The 21,957-nt window shown below is 36.7% G+C and overlaps 1 long non-coding RNA gene across 1 annotated transcript in view; it reads right to left on the bottom strand.

The window, feature by feature from the left end:
- LOC114887460 overlaps positions 1 to 16,581 on the bottom strand; it is a 36,663-nt gene extending 20,082 nt beyond the window's left edge. The window contains exons 1-2 of the long non-coding RNA XR_003791553.1: positions 16,559 to 16,581; positions 14,844 to 14,897 (exon numbers count right to left, since the gene is read on the bottom strand). This is a non-coding gene — a long non-coding RNA (uncharacterized LOC114887460). The remainder of the gene's footprint in view (positions 1 to 14,843; positions 14,898 to 16,558) is intronic.
- Positions 16,582 to 21,957: the final 5,376 nt, after the last annotated feature.

Raw genomic sequence — 21,957 nt, 5'->3', positions numbered from 1 at the left:
GTAAAAAATATATTGACTTCTGTTTATTTGAAGTAAGAAATCAGTAATACATCCAACTTCCCTTCCACACCTTTTCAATTTTGGTTACTACCACCTCTTATTTTAGATCTTTCTTATTATTTCTTTATAATGTATATTTTATTTTAAAACTTTTGTTTGACACAAATTTCATTATTGTAGCCATATTAACAGCAATCATTTACTGTTTTCTGGTACCACTGCTCACTATGAATAATATAATAGCACAACCTCCCCATTATTGAGTTTATTTTAATCCATCTCTTAGTCAACAAAAGTAGTTCTTTGAGTAGTTTTGATTTAGAAAGTTCCAGAATTGAGTAGAATACTTTCTCAGAATTATTACAACTTAAAATTATTTTCTCTGCCCACATTTATGCACTCAATTCATGTAGAATTTTTGTGTCATCTTCTTTCTACCCAAAGACCTATGGGTATCATTACTCCATTGTTTCTGAAATAACATGTTGCAGAGAAGAGTGATATCAGATGAATTTTTTACATTTATAAGCATAGTTTTTTCTATTTGAATTTTTAAAGATGTTGCCACTATTAAAAATTTCACATAAAACCTCTAACACTTCTATTTTTTAAAAATCTGGGTTTTAGTAATCCACTTTATTATGAAAACTCAAATCTTTGGATTAGGAAAGTGTTTTTGTTTTTTTATTTTAGAACTTCTCATTCTTTATCTGCTGTGCTTGTTTCTTTTGAAATTCTAATTTTATATAAAATATCCAAAACCAAATATACACTATATAGTCTCTCATTATTTTTGCTCCTATTTTTTTCTGAGTTTTGCAAGCATTTTTCAAGTTATGCTTATGTCATGTGTTCAATTCTAATCAAAATCCAAATTCTTGTTCATTGAATCAATTACAATTACTGAATGTAAAAATGTTCCTTTTTCATCTCCCACAGTCTCTCCTGACAACATTCCTGTTAAACATTCCTGTTTGACATTTAATTCTGAGACAAAGTCTTCCTCTCCCAGTGGACAGTCAATAACCAGCCAACTCTTCCACTGCAGTTCAATATTTATTATGTTGCAAGCAAATGTTTAAATTTTCTAGGATCAAGATTCTCCTTTTTCTAATTTTCAGAATGAAGGTCAGAGCTTTTCATTTTTATATGTATTTTTTGGTTACTTTGATGAGAACTGTGGACATGGACATTTAGATGTACGTACTCAATTAACCTACCATACCCTCCATAACCTAGAGTGTAGTTTTGCCATTATTTTGTATTATAAATATTATGTCACTGCCCTACTTAAAATTCTTCAGTGTTTTCCCGTGGTCTGAAGATAAAGTTAAAATGATTTACCATTGTATGCAAAGCCTTTTAAAATCAAATCATTAACATGGAATCACACACTACTGATTCACGGACTTTATCTCCAACCTGTAGATATTTTGTTTATGCAGTTCCTTGTCTATTCATTTCACTATAAATGCTTTTAGCCTGGCTTGCAATCTCCAGCTGCCATAGTTCTCATTATTTCCCATTCTTTTATGCTGTGCCCTTCATACCTCTAAATTTTCCATCTGAGCGTGGAAGGCTTCTGAGTTTGCCATTTCTCTATTTCCAACTAATATTTCAGCCACTGTAGAACTATTTTCATTTCCCTGCCCTGTGATTTCTCTTACTCCTATATTTGTGCCTCTCCTAGAAATATCTTTTCCTCTCTCACTCATTCTTTTCCTTGCCACTACTATTTGTCCTTCAAATTTTGACTTAGACCCCCACTTTATCTTAGAAGCCTGCCATGATTCCCCAGGATGGATAAGACATCTTACTGATGTACTGTCATGGAAATCTTTTCATGCTTCTCATGTAGTGCCCACTACACTATGTTATAATTCTATGTTTACTTGTTATTTTCTCTCTCCAGATATGAACTCCTTGAAGGTGGAATTGTACCTTTAATCTTTGCATCTTCTATATATGCCAGGAAAGACATTCTAGAAAAAAACGTTAAAGTCATAATTATATGAATGTAAAAATTTTTCTAAAAGGGATATTTAAATTTTAAAGGATATATATAGTTTGATCAAGACTTTGACATACATTTATGGCATAACTAGAAATAAAAATGGCCTAACTACTGATTTATTCCTGCTTTTTTTTTGGAAAGAAACATATGCTTTATTTCTTGATGACTTTATGTGTCACAGGGTTTATTCATTTATGCAATAAAACATTATTAAGTGTTTGATGTGTCAGGAACATAATGTTTAGGAATACTTGTGCACAGTAACACACCCTACTTTCACATTGGGTGAATACTTGCAGTATTTCCCAAATAACTGCTCGAATTTCAGAAATGTATTTTAGTTACTGGATGTGTGCTACAGGACAAAAAAATATGAAATAGATTTGTTTCAGAGTTTTTGTGGAGAAAAACTAAACTTTTAAAAATGTTTCTTTTTTATCTTTTAAGAAGACTCACTGTGTACCTCAAAGATTTCCTCCAGAAATCTTTCTTATTAGAAAAAGATCACAGAAGAGTCCATTTGAAATTCTCCTATTTAAAATGAGGTAAATAGTGATCAATGTGAGAGAGAGTTGCTCATTTACCCCAAAACTCAATACAATGCGATTTCCAGCAACATATTATGAGAGTGGATTGCCTTTGGCTTTTAGCTTCTCCTCATTCTACTTCCTTCCTGATTCCTTAATATTTAATCCAGGGCTAGCACTATGCAAACTTCAACAGAGAAACCTGTTCATATATTCTATTTGAAAATTATGAGTTTTAATAGAGTGTGGTTTGAGCACCAAAAGTGGTAAAGATTTTTGCCTCACAAATATATTACTTGCTTTCTGGTACTATGTGTAGCCTCTGAACTTCTATAATTTTTTTGAGGATATGTACACTTTAAAAAAAATCACTATTTCATTCAAAGGAAGGTAGATAGGAGTTTAGTTTAAATTGGTTTTAGTTTTTTTGTTTGTTTTTGTTTTTTAAATTAGTGGGCCAAATGTTTGGTTTAGTAAGTGAGAAAAATGTTCATATTTTTTGAGTCACCTAGAATATTGTGGCATATTTTTCACGGCAAAGTTTAACCTCTGAGCTATTTGGTTTAAACCATTTGTTTATCAGTGGTTAGCACTGGAGTCTGGTTTCCAGTAGCTTCAGGGAACATGGTCTGACCTTTACTCTTGATGAATTTACCTTCAAATCCAAACCTGAAGATGACTTATTAAAATAGTTCACCAACTTTTCAAACCAACCTTGTTTCAGTATTTCCCAAGGAGTATAGAGGGAAGAAGGATGTTTCAGTAGACCTGTAAATAAACCTTTCATTGGGTTGGAAAACATCTGTCCTGGGGAGAGTTAAGACCCAACTGATTTCACTCCATTTTCTTGTCCAAGGATGTAGTCAGAGGTTAATATCTTGGCCAATGTCTATCTGAATAGCACTAAGGAGAATGAAACTATTCTCCCTGGAGCAAGAGGTCTCTGGGTCTAATATAACTTAGAGATCTAACTGATCACCGTGGAGTTATCAGGAGTCTGCAATGTCTTTTGAGAAGAAATTGTATCATTTTTATTGTATGCTACACAATACTCTTGGAGTTTATGTTTTAAAGAAGACAGTAGTCCATTAGAAAATAGATTATAATATAATTTGAGATAATGATACATACTGATCATGTACTAAGAATGTACAAAGCAAAGTAAGTATGTACAAAGTTAGTAAAAGCCAGGTTACTGGAAAAGAGAAGCAGAGCATCAGGAGTGGAGGGGAAGCTGTATGTTAAATAAGGTCAAGGAAAAACTCTAGAGGAAAGCCTGGAAAAGAATCCTCTACAGAGAAGAGTGTAGCCATGCAACGATTAGGGTTGAATCTACCAGACAGAGAGCACAACAAAAGTGTAAAGTCTGCAAAATGGGCAGAGATTTGGCATATCCAAGAAAAATCCAGAAGGCTAGTGTTGCTAGAACATAATGAAGAAAGGAAAAACTAGTAGGAGATACAGGTGAGGGACAGGCCATATAATGTCTTCTAGGCCCCGGTAAGGAATTTGCATTTCAAGTATAAGGGGAAGCCATTGAAGGATTTTATGAAGGAAAGAAACATACATTATATTCATTTTTAAAAATAGTTGCGTCTGCTCTGTGTAGAAAGATCTGTAGGGAATCACTAGCAGGGTCAGATAGGCCAGATAGAACCAGGCGAGACAGCAGCAGCTGGAGGAGAGACCAGGTAATAGCAGAGCAGCCTGGACTAAGAGGCAGCTGTAGAGCTGCTAAGCAGTTGGAGACATAACTCACTCTGAAGAGAGAGCCGACAGCACTTGCTGATGGATTATGTTCAGCGAATAAGAGAAAGCTTTTGGCCTGAGTCATTGGAAGGATGAGGGAAATGTTTCTTGATTTGGAAGCAGTAGAGCAAAGAGCAAGCTTAGGAGGGAAAAACGAAAGTTTTGTTTTTGTAAGACTGGTTTGATATGCCTAATTTGAAAACCAAATAGAGATGTCAAGGAGGCAATTAAATTTCCAAGTCTGAATTCCTGAGAGAGTTTAGGGCTAGAAATGTCATTCTGGGATACATCACCATAGCGATGGTTTATGAAGTCAGGCTGCCAAGGGAAAGAGAAAAAGCGTATAAAGAGCAGTAGACTAGGGACTGATCTGGAGCAGGCCAGCTCTTAGGAGTCAGGAAGAGAAGGGGAGGCAGCAAAGAAAAATGGGAAGGAATGGAGAGCCATTTGGAGAAGACCCAGGGAAGTGAGGTGTTCCCAAAGTCAGATGAAGAGAGTCCTTTAAGGACGAGTGGTCCCATGTCAAATGCTGTATAGAAATTGAGAAAGAGGAAGAGAGAGAATTGATCATTGGATTTGGTGAGATGGGTGTCTTTACTGACCTTGACAAAAACGGTTTCAATACCGTAGTGGGAAGAAATTTTGATTCGGGTGGATAAACGGGCGGCAGTATTTTAAGGAAGTCATGGGAATAAACATGGACAAATCATTCAAAGATTTTTGATGTGAATTAGGGAGAGAAATGAGACAGGATGGGGTTGTAGGGTTTACTAGGAGTCAAGGGAGGATTTTTTTTGTTTTTGAGATGGAAACTATTACAGCCTGTGTACTGATGGAATGAATAATTCAGAAGAGAGGGGAAAAGTAGGCTGTTAATTTGGGGAGCAAATTTTTTCAAAAAGCAAGAGTGGAGAGACTGAGAGAGGGAAGGACTGATTCCAAGAGCAGAGCCAAGGAATAAAAGCCAGGAGAAACACTCCACATGAGGGACAATGAGGGGTAAGAGGGGGCAAGAGGGGGCCCCAGCCATAGGCTCCTATCTTTGTAGTAAACCAAAAAGATACACCAACTCCAGAAACTAGAGCAAAATGGGAATTGAAAGGACATCTGTTAGGAGTAGGTAGTGTAAGGGAGGAAAAATAGACTTTTCCCTGTAACCTCCTAGATTCTCTAACTAGGGCTCTGTAAATCAGACTGACAAAAGACAGATTAAGAAGAGAAGAACAAACAAGTTTATTAGCATGTGCATCATGCATACACAGGGGCTTACTCAGTGATAGGTAAAGGGATGATTAAAACTTGGGGCTTATATAGCACCTTGACAAAGATAATAATTTTGTAGAGGAGTGACAAGACAAAGGAAGGAGGATTTAGGCTTTTCGGTGGCAAACTGTGGAAAGGTAAATTTATAGGGAAACTCATGGAAGATAAGGCCTACTTTGTAAGGGTTTTTTTGTAGATTTCTCTGCTGCCATCTCTGGGGTGATAAGGGTCTATAGTTGTCTCCAGTGATAAACTTCTGTCCTTCCTGGTAGAGAGGGTAGGCGGGACACCTTTACGTATTTATGTCTTGTATTTAGGCAAATGGGGGAAGGCAGAGAGCTTGACTCTATTTCTTGTCAACTGCCTTCAGTTCAAAATAATCCCTATGCCAGAGTGGCATGATTTTTTGAGGTGACACACTCTGAACCCGTTTAGTAAAAAAGCTGCACTTAGGGAATCTAGCTGCTTCCTGTCTCTGTTGATAGATCGTTCCCAGATTCCTGGTTAGGCCAGGCTCCCTTTGGAGCAAACTCAAACGCCTGAGCCTCCCCACTGCAGGGCTTTAGTGCAAGTTGTCAGAGGGTGTAGGATAGACGTGACTCAATAATAAGGGTTTTTTGGATTTATAATAACAAATCTTTCACGTTGATTACTTTATTGATTGGTATAAGAAAGATGGTGAATATTATCTTTTCAATTGGCTAATGGGTAAAAGCCAGGCATTGCTTCCAGCATCTAAACGTATGGGAAACAGCATGGAAGTATGCCAGTTATCAAGGATAAACCAGCTGGAGATCAGAACCTCATAAATCATGCTAAGGATGATAATCACATGAGAATAACTAAAAACTAGCTTTATGTGTAATACATTTTTACAAAAAAACAAGTGCTATTAAATATTTTAAATTTTTAACATTTTAATTCTTTTCATTTTTAAAAGTTAGAAACACAAGATAATACAGAAATGTGAATAAAACACTTATATACTGTTTAACAAATGGTCATAAGTGTAACTCCACAAAACGTAAGAAACAACTCTACCAAAACAACTGGATTCCCTTGTCCTACAATCTGTTCTACTCCGTCTCCCCTAGAAATAGCCACTATTCTGGCTCTAGTTACAATCATTGATATGTTTTTCTTTGTAGTTAATCATATCTAGAAGTATCCCTAAAGCTTTACACACACACACACACACACACACACACACACACACACACACACTCCAAGGTACTTCTGTGTCGGTTCAGCTTTCTTCTTTTGTCCCCATTTCCCCCTGTGGCTATGGCCACCTACCTTTACATCTTAAAATAGGAATTTACAGTAACTCCTCCTCAGGGTTATGTTTCAAAGACTGGAAGGGCAGAAATGAGTATAAGGCAATATCAACCAGGTACTTGTTCAGATGTGAACCTAACCTCTATCACTTGAAGAAAGTCATCAGAGTACTGTTTTTGTATGAACATACATCCCAAGGAACCTCAGACCTTAAGCTCTTTGTTTTCCTAGACTAGCCCCAGAGAAACTGTGGAATTAATCTCTCTGCACCACTCACACACTTAGCCTTTCCTTTTGACAGCTGGTGCCTTCATAAATGTTGCCTGACTCTCTAGCAGGTGACCAGTCTTCCTTGAAGATTTTTGAACTTAACTTTCCAAACTCCATTTCCTTAAAGACTGGCCTACACTGTTTCCCATTCCTGAACTGCCTGATAATCAGAGATAATAAACACATGGTTAAAGTCTACTAAAAATTTTTACTATATTTCAAGTATCTTGCTGGGTGTTTTATGTGTTTAAATGCATGATCTTGACATTAATCTTACAAGATAGATCTTATATTATCTTCATTTTACAAATGGGAAAAAACTGAAGCCCAATATAATATACCTAGTAAATGTTAGAAAGAATTTTCACCTTGGTCTGGTTTATTAGAATATACAATAGTCTCTCTAATCATAACATATTCTACTGCTTTTCATTAACTAATTCAAGCTCAAGTGTTACTAACAGGTATTGTACAAATGGTAGAATTTGAGCATAGTAAGTTGGCTAGTGTCAACTCAAGTTACTAAACACAAGTAGGTCACTTTAGTCAATCTTTGTCTCATAGTAGTTATGCAGACTATAATAAGGAGATATTGGTGGTTTTATGCCTAAGGGTTTATTGCCTTCAGTTATCTTGGATTAATGCTTCACCAAAGCTAAATTTTAAAATATAGATAGAAATTATTATGTAAAATAAATATTCACCAAATAATATTTAGTAAGGTTATAAAATGAAAAGATTATGGAAGCTGGCCATTTTCTACAAGTGTAGGGAGATACAGACGTTTCCATTATTATACACAGATCAGAAACTCTGATAGATCTTCCTATAACAATAAAAACAGAGCCTAAATAAATTATAATAAACAAACTTCTAAAATAAAAATGTGTACTCTCAAACAAGTAAGGAAAATATACAAATGCAACAAAAGAAAACAGAAACCAACCACCACCAACAACATCAACAGAAACTAATAAGCAAATGCAAAATCAGGAATTGACCTGTAGATAAATGCCACTGTTTATGCCTAAATGGAAAAATAAGTTCTAGCTCTCTCACCATGGGTGGAGAATAGGGACTCCCACATTAATCCTTTGTCCAATAAGAAGTTAAACCAGTCCTGGATTGACACTATCCCCCCAGCTCTTGGGTGAGTCAAATGAAAACTGTTTCTACAGTAAACCATTCAGAAATTTAGCTCTTAGAATGTCAAATTTGAGTTAATACTCATCAATTATGAGGAATCCAAAGAAACAAGGTGACACTAATAGTTGGCAGAAACAAATATAATATCATTTTAAACACTTAAGAACTTAAGATATTGAATTATCTAGTACAGGATATAAAATATAAGAAATGTTTAAAGAAATAAACAATAAAACAACAATTAAGTTAAAAGAACATATAACATACTTAGATTTTAAAAGAACCAATAGAACTTTTATATTTATGTTAAATTTTTGTTTATATTAATATTCTATTCCTATAATAAATATAATTTATAATAAATTTATACTAAAACAAAATAGGAGGTTTAAAAAAAGAGAAAGTTTAAAAGAGAGTTAGTAAATCAGAAGGTAGATCCAGATAACTGACCATAATGGAACACAGAAAAACAGGGAGAGAAAATATAAGAGGGAAATAGACACAGTGAATAAAATAAGGAACTTTAACATACTTAAACTATGTCCCAGAATGAGAACATAGACCGAATGGATGAGAGGCATTATTTGAAGAGATATTAGCTGGGAATTGTCCAGGTGTGTATAAAGAAATAAAAAGACAGTTGTCCACTCCAATGCATATTTTAGTGAATTGGCAGAACAACAGTGATAAACAGAAAATCTAAATGCCTAAAGGAGAGAATGAGAGAGATACATTTGCAATTAAATGACAATTAGACAAACAGTATAGTAGTCTCCCCCAGTGGATGCCTGAAACCACGAGCGGAGTGTGCAAGAAATGTTCTGCCCCTCACCATCCCTGTCCCAAGGCTAAGGGAAAAAAAGCAATCTCAAAACTTGGCAATGAGTGAAAGGAAGAAAAATATTCCTCTAAGGATTTGGAAAAACTAGCCTCATGCTGATTTGTAGTCCATATGCACACACCCAGGTAATATACAGAATCGCAAACTCAGCATTTAGTGATTTGAGACTGTATAGTGTCCACAAGTACCTAACAGAAGTGAATGAAATCTACTCTGAAGGAACCAAGAGACATTTAATGTGTCAAAGAATTTGTATTAAAAACTATTTTAGGGAAAATAAGAAGTTCATGGTCAAAAATAACTGAACTTACAAGTAAGTGAAGTATTTTTGAGTGGGACTAGCAAAAAAATTAAAAAAACAGCAGAAACAGATTGGTACAAATTTCATAAAATGAAATCCTCAGACACATACTCCAAGGGATGGAGAGAAGGAGGGAGGGGGAGAGAGTGAGAAAGAGAGAGAGGGAGGAAGAGGAGGAGAAGGGAGAGAGAGATTATGCTTAGTATTTTAAAGAAATAAAATTACAAGTTTGAAAATATATGCAAGAAAAAAGAAATATAGAAATGGATATGATAAATTGAAAGGAGCCTACTGGAATTTTAGAAATAAAAACATAAGTATTGCAATTTAAAACAGTATAAGTTAAACTAAAGTTTAAGCACAATTGTTGAATTAAACTAAAAGAGAGAGATGAAGAAATTGCCTAAAACCCTGTAAAGGTAAACAGAGAAATGGGAGTAGAAAGAGAGATTAAGAGACCTGAATGAGAAGGTCTTATCAAAGACCAAGAATAAGAAGGGAGACCAAAATAGGTTGTAGACAATATCTGAAGATCCATCAGCTAAAAATTTTCTAAAACCAATGAAGGGTACAAAGCAATAGATTCAAGAAGCCAGATGAATCCAAATCAGGATAAATGAAAAGAAGTGCAAAACTGGGTACTCCACAGTAAAACTGTAGAACTCCAAAGACAAGAAATAGGTAGACAGAGAGAAGAGACAGTTAGTTGAAAGTTGATTCCATATCAACAGCAATGAAAGCCAGAAAAGGAAGTAATATTTTCAATATAAGAAGAGAAAATAACTACCGTCCTATAATCTCTACCTAGTGGAAATATCTTTCAAGAAAAATCAAGTGAATAAAGTCTGAGAAAGTTTGCCATCAACAGATTTCACAAAAGGAAATTCTAAAAATATTCTTTAAGCAGAATGAAGTGTTCCGAGAGGAACAGTTTGAGATGTAAGAATGAATATATAGCAGAAAGGGTGATAAATACATGGATGATACAAAGACAAACGGATTAGAAAAAAATTTTCTAGTGGGTTTTGAAAAATATAATTTCAAGACATTAGAATACAAAGCAAGGGAAGGTGAATGAAGCTTAAAATGAACTAAAGAAGGGGTCAGGATTTGGGGAATGATAGAATAAAGAGCTCAATAGACCCTCCCCACAGCAAAACAATTTAACTGATGAATTTGATTTTAAAAATAATTTTAAATATCTGGAAATTGTCTTAAGGACATAGAATAAATGAAAAAATTCATTCAAGAAAATCTACTCAGTGTCAGTAAGAACGATGCCAGTCTGTTGCCTTTGAACCATGTCCTGCTCTCTTATTCCTCCCTCCCAACGTCTGTGTTATAGACGCTTTACCTGAGCCCTCTACTCTGGGCAGGTGAGACCCACAAGACAGGAGGTCTCTCTCCCTGCAGATTACAGTCTGGGGCTAACATATTCACCCCAGAAAGGTCAGGCTGCCTTCATTTCTCATTTCCTCCAGACCCATGTTGCAGAAGCCCTATTCCAGGCAGTGATGGCTGAGGGTGAAACCAAGGGCAGTCATCAGTCAGATCCCTTAAATTATAACTTGCTTAATAAATAATATCCTGTAACTTGTCTTCAATGACCAAGCTTGCTTTAATTGTTCTTACAAATCACATACCCTCCAAGCTTCATGTAGCTTAGACAATATATCAAAAGACTCCTTTGAGCACCCCCTGTTGATAACACTTCTGACAGATGAGTCACTATAGTAAGGATCTCTTAAGTTGCTTTTCAGGAACACGGAGTTAGTCCTGACCAGTTAAAACTGGTCAAGGCCACGGACCATTCAACTGGTCCTGCACAAGTGTCTGATGGATGACCTTTTGACCTGAGAGGGCCAAAACTCCACCCTCACCTCAGGTTAATGTCACCATTCCTATCAAAATCCTTATTAAAATGCCTGCTGGTTTTTTGAAGAAATCAACAATGTGATCCTAAAACTCACAAAGAAATGCAAGGGGCTCAGAATAGTTTAAATAATGTTAGATAAAGAAGAATACAGTTGGAGGATTCACATTTTCCAATTTCAAAACTTAATACAAAGCTCTAGTAATCAAGACAGTATGGTATCAGCAAATAAAAAATCAATAAATAAAGGATATGAATAGATATTTCTTCAAAGTAAATATACAAATAGGCAATAAACACATGACGAGATGTTCAACATCATTAGCCATTAAGGAAATGTAAGACAAGACCTTAATGAGATACCACTTTACACCCACTTGGATGGCTATCATCAAAAAGACAGATAGGGGGCTTCCCTGATGGCGCAGTGGTTGAGAATCTGCCTGCTAATGCAGGGGACAAAGGTTCGAGGCCTGGTCTGGGAGGATCCCACATGCCGCAGAGAAACTGGGCCTGTGAGCCACAACTACTGAGCCTGTGCGTCTGGATCCTGTGCTCTGCAACAGGAGAGGCCGCGATAATGAGAAGCCCGCACACCGCGATGAAGAGTGGCCCCTGCTTGCCACAACTAGAGAAAGCCCTCACACAGAAACGAAGACCCAACACAGCAAAAATAAATTAATTAATTAATAAACTCCTACCCCCCACCACCAAAAAAAAAGACAGATAATAACACGTGTTGATGAGGATTTGGAAAAATTTAACTGCTCATACACTGCTGGGAGGATGTAATATAATGCAGTCTTTTTGGAAAACAGTTTAGCATTTCCTCAAAATACTAGCATAGAGTTACCATATGCCACAGCAATTCCACTCCTAGTCATATCCCCCAAAGAAATGAAAACATATGTTCACACAAAAACCTATACATGAATGTTTATAACATTCTTTTCTTTTTTTAACATCTTTATTAGAATATAATTGCTTTACAATGGTGTGTTAGTTTCTGCTTTATAACAAAGTGAATCAGATAAACACACAACACCATACCCCCTCCCTCTCGGATCTCCCTCCCACCCTCCCTATTCCACCCCTCTAGGTTGACGCAAAGCACCAAGCTGATTTCCCTGTGCTATGCGGCTGCTTCCCACTAGCTATCTATTTTACATTTGGTAGTGTATATATGTCCATGCCACTCTCACTTCATCCCAGCTTATCCTTCTTCCTCCCCGTGTCCTCAAGTCCATTCTCTACGTATGTGTCTTTATTCCTGTCCTGCCCCTAGGTTCTTCAGAACCTTGTTTTTTTTTTAGATTCCATATATATGTGTTAGCATACGGTATTTGTTTTTCTCTCTCTGACTTAGTTCACTCTGTATGACAGTCTCTAGGTCCACCCACCTCACTACAAATAACTCAATTTCGTTTCATTTTATGGCTGAGTAATATTCCATTGTATATATGTGCCACATCTTCTTTATCCATTCATTTGTCAATGGACACTTAGGTTGCTTCCATGTCCTGGCTATTGTAAATAGAGCTGCAATGAACATTGTGGTACATGACTCTCTCTGAATTATGGTTTTCTCAGGGTATATGCCTAGTAGTGGGATTGCTGGGACATATGATAGTTCTATTAGTTTTTTAAGGAACCTCCATACTGTTCTCCATAGTGGCTGTATCAATTTACATTCCCACCAACAGTGCAAGAGGGCTCCCTTTTCTCCACACCCTCTCCAGCATTTATTGTTCATAGATTTTTTGATGATGGTCATTCTGACTGGTGTGAGGTGATACCTCATTGCAGTTTTGATTAGCATTTCTCTAATGATTAGTGATATTGAACATCCTTTCATGTGTTTTACAACAACATTCTTAATACTTAAAGAGCAGAAACAACACAAATGTCCATCAACCAACAGATGGATAAGTAAAATGTGACATGTCTCTAATAGAATATTATTCAGTCATAAAAATGAATGAAGTTCTGATACATTCTACAATACCAATGAATCTTGAAAACTTTATTCTAAATGAAAGAAGCAAGACACAAAAGACCACATATTGTATGATTCCATTTAATATCTAAAATAGGCAAATCTATACCAACAGATAGTAGATTAATGGTTGTCTGGGGTGAGGGAAGGTGTTAGGAGGTGAGAAATAATTGCTAATGAGTAAGTGGTTTCTTTTAGGGGGAGGAAAACGTCCCAAAAATTAGATTGTGGTGATGGTTGCACAACCCTGTGAATATAATACTGAACATTGAACTCTTCACTTTAAATAGTTAGTCGTATAGTACATGAATTGTATCTCAGTAAAGCTGTTTTAAAATAAAGGAAACCAAAGATCCTTCTGGAGGAGGGTGAGGCTGCTATTAATTCTGACTTGGATTAGTTATGTGTGCTTGTTGTAATTACTAGAGTGACCATTAAACAAAAATAATAAAATTCATATTTTCTGAACTAGTATAGGTAAGAATAGAATCAGGAAAAAGTACATAATTAATAAAAAGAGGACAAAAAAATGAAAGAAACACAGAAAGGTGGTATGAATAGAAGGCACATAATAATTGGTTGTATATAAATATGCTAATCTGTAAGAACCTATAATTAACATAAATGATAAAGTGCTTCAGGGAAAAGACAAATATTATCACATTTGAATTTTAAAACTCTAGCTATTTATTTATAATATATACATCTAAAACGTAAGGATACAGAAAGGTTAAAAATAAAAATACAGCCCAAATATTCTAGGCAGATTTCAACCAAGATAAAGGTGGTTTAATTATATTAACATGAGATGAAATACACTTTAAGGTAAAACAAACTTACTAAATATTAAAAAGTTCGGTTCATAAGCAAGGAGGAAAATAAGAGGAAAAGCATAAATTAATGAAAGAAAACAAATTGATCAACAAACCTAAATTTGATATATGAAACAATTACAAATTTTAAACCAAATATGTGGTGAGATTGAACAAGACAAAAATAAAAGGCACAAATAATCACCATTAGAAATGAAAAAGAGTCAGTGTAGACATCGGCAATATAACAAGATGATATTATTAACAGCCTTGTGCCAACAAGTTCAGAAATTTATATGGATGTACTATATCCCTAGGAAAATAAAAATTAACAACACAATAATTAAAAATCTGAATTGTTTTCTTTCTATTCAAGTAATGAATCCATATGTAACTTTATACCTTCCCACAAGAAAATCTACATACTTAGCTGATTTTGTGAACCAGTTTTACCAAATAGTCAAAGAAAAAATAATTTTCACTGTATACAAACTTTACAGAGTTATCAAGAATGATTACTTCCCAACTCAATTTATGAGACAACAAAACCTAAAAGGACAGCAAGAGAAAGAAAAACCTCAGATCTAAAAGCTAATAGCATGCAACACCGATTATGAAAGGGAGATGGAGGTACCCGAATTATAAAATTGGGGATGAAAAATGTATAGATCTTATAAGCATTAAAAATAATCAGGGGATATAATCAACACGTATGCCAGTATATTCAACAATTTGGATGAAATGGACAAATTCCTTAAAAAATTTTAACTTACCAAAGCCGACAAAGAAGAAATAGAAATGGATGCTTTCAACTGGTGAATTCTATTCTAGAGAATAGAAAGAATGAGCATGTTCCAACTTCTTATATAAGACCTTGATTCCAAAACTTGACAATAATAATTGATAATTATAGATCAAGCTTCTTCTTAAACATAGATGAAAAAATCCTTAAAAATAATTAGCAAATTAAATTTAACAATATATAAAAAAGATAATACAGCCCAACAAATTGAGGCTTATTTCAGGAATACAGGAAGTTTAACATTTGAAAATAAATTGATGTAATTCTCTAAATTGAAAGGAAAAAATCATTTTATAATGCTGATAGATTAGATGCCGCAAGATTATTCAACAAAATTTAACACCCATCCATGAGAAAAACTGTTTGCAAGCTAGAAATAGTGCTTACTTAAGCTGAGAATCCATATTTTTAAAATCCTTCAATTTCATGGTTAAATATTGTACTTTTTCTCTCTGAAATCAGTAATGAGACCAGATTTACGCTAACACCACTTCTATTAAAAATTGTATCAGAGGTTCTAGCCAATGCAATGGAGAAAAAATAAGTCACAATTATGGGAAAGGAAGTAGGGTATTATTTATAGATAATGTGATTGTATATGTAAAAAATGAAATGAATACAAAACTATTAGAATTAATAAATTAATTTAACAAGAATATTGTATACAAAGTCAATGTGCAGTACCAATTGCAATTCTATAAACTAGCAACAAACAAATAAGAAACAAAATTTTAAATGATGCCATTTATATCAGCACTAAAAAGCATCAAATACTCAGGAACAAATTTGAAGAAATACGTGCAATGTGTCTACACTGGAAACAACGACACACTATTGAGACAACTTAAATGAGACCTGAATAAATGGAGTATGTATGATGCTCATGGGTCAGAAGACTCAATACAAAGAAAAATGCCAGTTCTTCACAAACTATCTCTAGATTCAATGCCATCCCAATTAAAATCCAAGCAGGTATATGTGTATGTGTGTATGCAAATTGATAAGCTGATATCTGCAAAAATTCGGAAAGGCAAAGGGCCAGGAATCATAAAAATAAAGCTAGGAGAATTACTGTAAGATATTAAGGTTATTATGAAGCTCTCACAACTAAGACAGTGTAGTATTAGTGCACAGACAGACTAATAGAACAGAATAGAAAGTGTAGAAATAGACTTGCACATACTTAGCTCCTGATGTATCACAAATATGCCACCAGTAAGGAGGAAAGGATGATTTTTCCAATAAATGGTGATGGGTCAATCAGACAGCTAAATGAAGAAACATGTAACTTTATCTCTACTTATCAATATATACAAATACCAATCCAGTTAGGTAGTAGCAAATCTAAATATAAGAGATATAACAATAAAGTTTTAGAAATAAGCACAGGAGAATATCATATCATGAATTGGATAAAGATTTCTTAAATAGGTCACAAAAATATTAACCATAAATTGAAAGAAACTAATAAATTTTGCTATAATTAAATTAACTTCTGTTTCTCGAAAACCACTACTGCAAGATGAAAAAGTCAAAGCACAGTAGTATTCATCTACTCAATAAAGCACAAATCTCAAGAATATATAAAGAATTCTTACAAGTCTGAGGGAAAAAAGGCAGATTTGAATAGGCATTTATGTAGTGAGAATATCCAAATGTATAATAAATATATGAAAAGATGCTCACCTTAGTCACCAAGAAGACAGAAATTAAAATCACAGTGAGATTTCACTAGTACCCACCAGAATAGCTGAAATAGAAAAAGATGGAAAATAATAAGTGTTGACAAGGATAGGGAACAACCTGCATCCATATACATGGAATTCACCCAGTGGAATGTGAATTGGTAGAGCCAATTACATTTTGGAAACTGGTGTGACAGTATCTGTATACTTAAGCTAAACATGCATTTTAGAAATTCCACTCCTTTGTATATACCCAAAACAAATGCATGTAGTTGTTTACCAAAGGTATGTACTAGCATGTTCATGACAACACCATTTATACTGGTTTCAAAAAGGAAACCACCAGTTGCTCATCAACAGTAGAATTTAGCTATAAATTATGGTATATTCATACAATGGGAAGTGAACAGCAATTAGAATAAATGATCTTCAACTACACACAGCTATGTAATTGAATATCACCAATATAACGTTGAGTGAAGTCAGACACAAAAGAATATATACTATATGATTCCATCTATATAACGTCCAAAACCAGAAGTCAGGACAGTGGCTATCCCTTCGAGAGAGATGTGGTGACTGGGGAAGGGGCTCTGGGATGATTTCTTCATGCTGTTTTTGGATAGGGATGCCATTACATGTGTGTTCATATGCTCAGGCTGTGAAATGTATCAAGTCGTAAGTGCATGGTGGTGTACTTTTGTGTAAGTATACTCTACTTCAATAAAATATTTTAAAACATCACTTGTATCAGCTTGTATCAAATGGATCTGTGATACAAATTTCAGGATGCCACCATTCTCAAAATGCCTTTCAACATCCATGAAGTTACTAACTGCAATGCTACTGCAGGAAAAAACAAAACAGAACGAAACCAAAATGTCACAGCATCGCCTATGTATCAGCAGTAACATCGGAAACAACAGCAAGCTATCCCCACCTATCTCCCACCTTCCAAATATTGTGCAAGTTCTTCTAATGAGTGGGACAGGACATGATTCATACCCGGGAAAATACTGCATATGGGTCCCAGCCTCTGAAGTACTGACAAGCAAACCAGAAGAGGATTAGAATGGATGCTGAGTGCCAGTCCATCATGCCATCACAAAGAGTGAGGTGCTTGTGCTCCAACACATGGACATGTTCTGGGGGAAGTTAAAAACATCAGTCTTGAGTTTAGAATAGAAGCGGTGTCTGGACTTAAACCCTTGGGGCCATCAGCACCTGGGAGAGGGCTAGGAATATTGGAACTGATTATCTCACCAAAGAAAAGTAGACAGTAGGGAAAAAATAACCCGAAAATGAGATCTTGGGCAATGCCAGCATTTCAAAGGATCCAGAGAAAATGATCCAGCAAAGAAGATTGAAGAACACTCCAAGAAATAAGAAATAGATCTAGGAAAGAAAAAAATCAAAGAATCCAAAAAAGGACAAACATTTAAAGAAGTTCAAATATGGAAGAAGAGCCCCTGGAATTTGCTAGCGGCCAAATAGAATATTATATTTGGAAGATACTTTCTAAGTGATTATCTTCCATCTCTTCACTACTGAGATGAGGAAACTTAGGTCCCAGAGGAGTTAAGTTCATGTTGTGGGTGAAAGCATGGCAGGCTGAAAGAATCTGAAAGATTTTGGAATCTACTGACAAGCTGACCACTCTTTCACCTCTTTGAGTATCTATTTATTCAACTATAAAAAACAGCAGCTTGGTGGGAGGTTAATAAGACAGATCTACCAAGCACCTAGCAAAAAGCTGTCACATTAAACCTTTAAGGGTTTGTTTTGTAATTCCTTCTTTATAAGTTCCTTGAGGGCATGGACCACTTCTGCTTTATTTCCTGTTGCATCCCCAGCATTTAGCACACTGCCTGATATATATAGACACTCCATAATTATTTCTTCAATAAATTAAGGAAGTGTTGATATTGTAGCTGATTAACCAGGGTTGCAACTGACGTTTCCCTTATCCCAGCTATTTATTTGCGGTTTTATTTGTTCCTAGAGTCCGTATGGACAGAACAGCATCTTCTCCACCAGTTTAAAATGGTTGTAGCAAAGTGGGATGCCATCTTCTCATCTCCTAAGGCCATGTGAGTGGCCCCCATAAAAGTGTAGTTTCATATATTAGCTGCCCCCCTGTTCAGACCACACTGTTATTTTTCCCGCATCTGTTTGCAATCATTCAGGCCACTATTCCTTGCAAGCCAGCAGAGGCTAACTGAACAAAAGGCTGCAGGGTGGTATGTGGTGTAAATTCCTCAACTCCTTGTGCTTTTCATTCAATGAAGCATAACTCAGCCCTTTAAAACAATGCAATTTCCTGATGCTCCATCAGAATTCGTAGAGGCTGTTTTGAACAGCCTTGCTGCCCTCCCCCACCCCCTTGAAAACAAAACGAAACAAGTGTTTAGTTCCAAATGGCTTGCGTGTTGGAGAATTTCATTTGTTTTTATTTTTTGTTTGTTTGTTTTTATGGCACGCAAAGGCCAGTGGGAGTTGTCCAATAGGACACACCTAGTCTCAGGTCTCGACATCATGGACCTATCATGAGCCCCACTCTCACCATAAAAGAAAGCTGAAAGAATGTCTGAAAGGATGAATTCTGACTCAGAAAGCCACAGACTTTCAGAGTTAGAGACAATCCACAAGATTATCTAGTCGACCCTCTTTTCCCTACAGAGTAAACATTGAAAACAAGTGATATGAAGAACTTGCCCACAGTCTTTTGAGGCTGAACAAAATTTAGTATCTCTTTGATCTAATGCTTCTTCCTTTCATTTAAAAATGGTGTAGATTTTAAGAGAAATATAATCCGCATGCTTCTGATTGAGTTACATTCACTGCATCCAAAAATCAATTTGTTTGAGCCTGTCAGGACTCAAGCCACCCTCTGAGCTTCTTTGCAGGCATTTCAGACTCTTGGAAGTGTGAAATGGTATTTTTGCCATGGCAAAGTAAAATCACTTTGAACTAGGGCTTTAGTAATGTCTGTGTGAGAGAGAGAAAAAAAAAAAGAGAGGGGGGAGAGTACTAGCCAAGGAAAAAAAGAACAGAAGGGAGAAAATAAGAATTAGCACCTAAATATTATCTTTTTCTAAGGTTAAGCTATGTTTTCTTGCCCCCATTGACCGCTAATAAAGTCTGGCATGAGCTGCTGTGCCTCCCAACTCAATGTGAGGAAAGGAGATCCCTAAGAGTTGGAATGTCCATTCCCAGATACACCTGATCAGGTACAAATAAGTGACCATTTGATTACTGGAATATGTTGATGTTGCCACAGCCCTCTGTGGAATCCTCTCCCTTAGAACCTGGGCTCACACCATCACTTCTTCCCTCTGAGTTCACTTCTCCATCGTCACAAACCCTGTGTAGGCTCCAGAGATAAGCAGTTTCCTCTATCTGTCCTTCTGGAACTTAGAAACCATCAGCCCAGCTGAACTGTGTTTGTTCTATTATAAATAGAAATGGTGGTCAGCCCCTCACAGAATACACAGAGTCTGAAGCAGAGATTGACTCTGTGAATTTTATTAGGTACAGTAAAAACAATTTAGAGGGGCTGATCACCAGGAAAGATGGGCATATGAAGGGACTTGTGTGAGGAGATAAAGTGAATCAGGCACCAAGGGACATTGCAGTGACACCAACACTATGCTGTCCTTCCCGCTGCTGAACTCCCTAATCCCGTATTGCCTGGTGTGAACATTTGTTCATTATCACCAAGCTATCTATCAATGCCTGGGGTTGAGAGACCCACTTCCAAGTAGTATGTGGCCTTAAGAAAAAGTGATTGGATTTTTCCATTTCATCCACACACTTCATAGACACGACCATATCTGGGCCTCTTTTCCTCTTTAAAGTCCTCCTGATTTCACCAGGACACACATCTAAATGTGGGGAGGGGAGGGGAGAAGAAGGTGATGTGATGGGTGCCCAAAATCTGCTAGAGTGGTGCTTCTTGGAGGTGGTTCTGTTCAGAAAGGGAACTATGGTTCTCAGGTGTAAATGGAAGAATAAAGACTAGCTCAGTGGGAGAGCCCACACGTGAGGGGTTACCTCACTACAGCTTTATCTCCACGGGGATGAGATCATCAGCGGAGAGGTCAGCTCTAAGGCGGATCTAACCTCCAGTTTCGAATGAGGGCACAGGAGATGCCAAGCACACAGTAAAGAAGAGGGCTCCACGGTTCCACAGGGGCAGCTGGGAAGGGTCCTCTGTCTCCCATTTTTTTACTTCTAGACTACTATTTGGTCCCTAGTCAAGCAGTTTTCTCACTCTGGACACTATTAACACTTTGGGCCAAATAATTCTATGTCTGGGGGACTGCACTGTTCATTGTGGTGTGTTTAGGAGCTTCCCTGGCCTCTATCCAATAGATGCCAGTAGCAAAACCCCTCAACTCTATGACAATCAAAAATGTCTCCAGATATTGCCAAATGTACCCTGGGGAGTAACATTGTCTGGCCTGAAGAGTTCACGTGTATTTTATAGGGTCCACCAATGACCTGCAGTCTAGACCAAAAGCTGCAGTCTGCACCTTCAGACCAAAACCAGTTCCGACCCCTTCCTATCATTCCCATCATGCTGGAAGGTCACCCAGAGCCCAGGCACATTCATGCCAGAGCGCTCACTCTGCTCTCCCTTTGGAGAATGAAACAAACAGAGATGGGGAGAAAGGAACAAGAGAGGAAGCAAAGTATTTAAAAGTAAGTAGAGTCTGGGGATGGGAGAAAACACGTATTCCTTTCTCTCTCTCTCTTTTCCCTCTCTCTCTCTTAAATAAAGCTCCTGGGCTTTCTCAAGTCAGCCTCCGTCTGAATCTGGTTTTCATTTGCACACCCCCTCAACCATGAGCCTAGCTTCTTCTCATAGATAATTTGACTTGATTACTTTCTGAAAGGGGAACAGAGCCGGAGTAGCCCTGCGTTCATTTACTTGTCACTCCCAGCATTGCCTTAATTTGGGTTGAACTGCACCTCCCCCTCCCAGAAATGACCCTGAGATGGGCTCAAACTTCCCTGGGGAAGAGCTGCTGGGAGGAGCTGGGCGGTCATCTCTGCCCAGTTAGGCAGGCAGGGCCTTGGATATAGAGTGCTGACACCATTTGACAAAAAAAGACCAATAGTTTAACAAAAGGCTGAAGAAGCAAATTCCCCACCGGGAAGGATTTGGGCTTTTCTCCTTGATATCACCACAAGCTAGAATATAAAATAAAACTCAGGGATAAATATCAAATTGTTGGTCTTTCCTGGTGGCACAGTGGTTAGGAATCTGCCTGCCAATGCAGGGGACATAGATTCGAACCCTGATCTGGGAAGATCCCACAGGCAGTGGAGCAACTAAGCCCATGAGCCACAACTACTGAGCCTGTGCTCTAGAGCCCGCAAGCCACAACTGCTGAG

This window comes from Monodon monoceros, unplaced genomic scaffold, assembly GCF_005190385.1.
Source record: "Monodon monoceros isolate NGI ecotype Baffin Bay Population unplaced genomic scaffold, NGI_Narwhal_1 Super_Scaffold_7, whole genome shotgun sequence".
Lineage (NCBI taxonomy): Eukaryota > Metazoa > Chordata > Mammalia > Artiodactyla > Monodontidae > Monodon > Monodon monoceros.
Note: the sequence above shows the minus strand (reverse complement) of the source record. Positions and strands in the feature narration are given on the sequence as shown.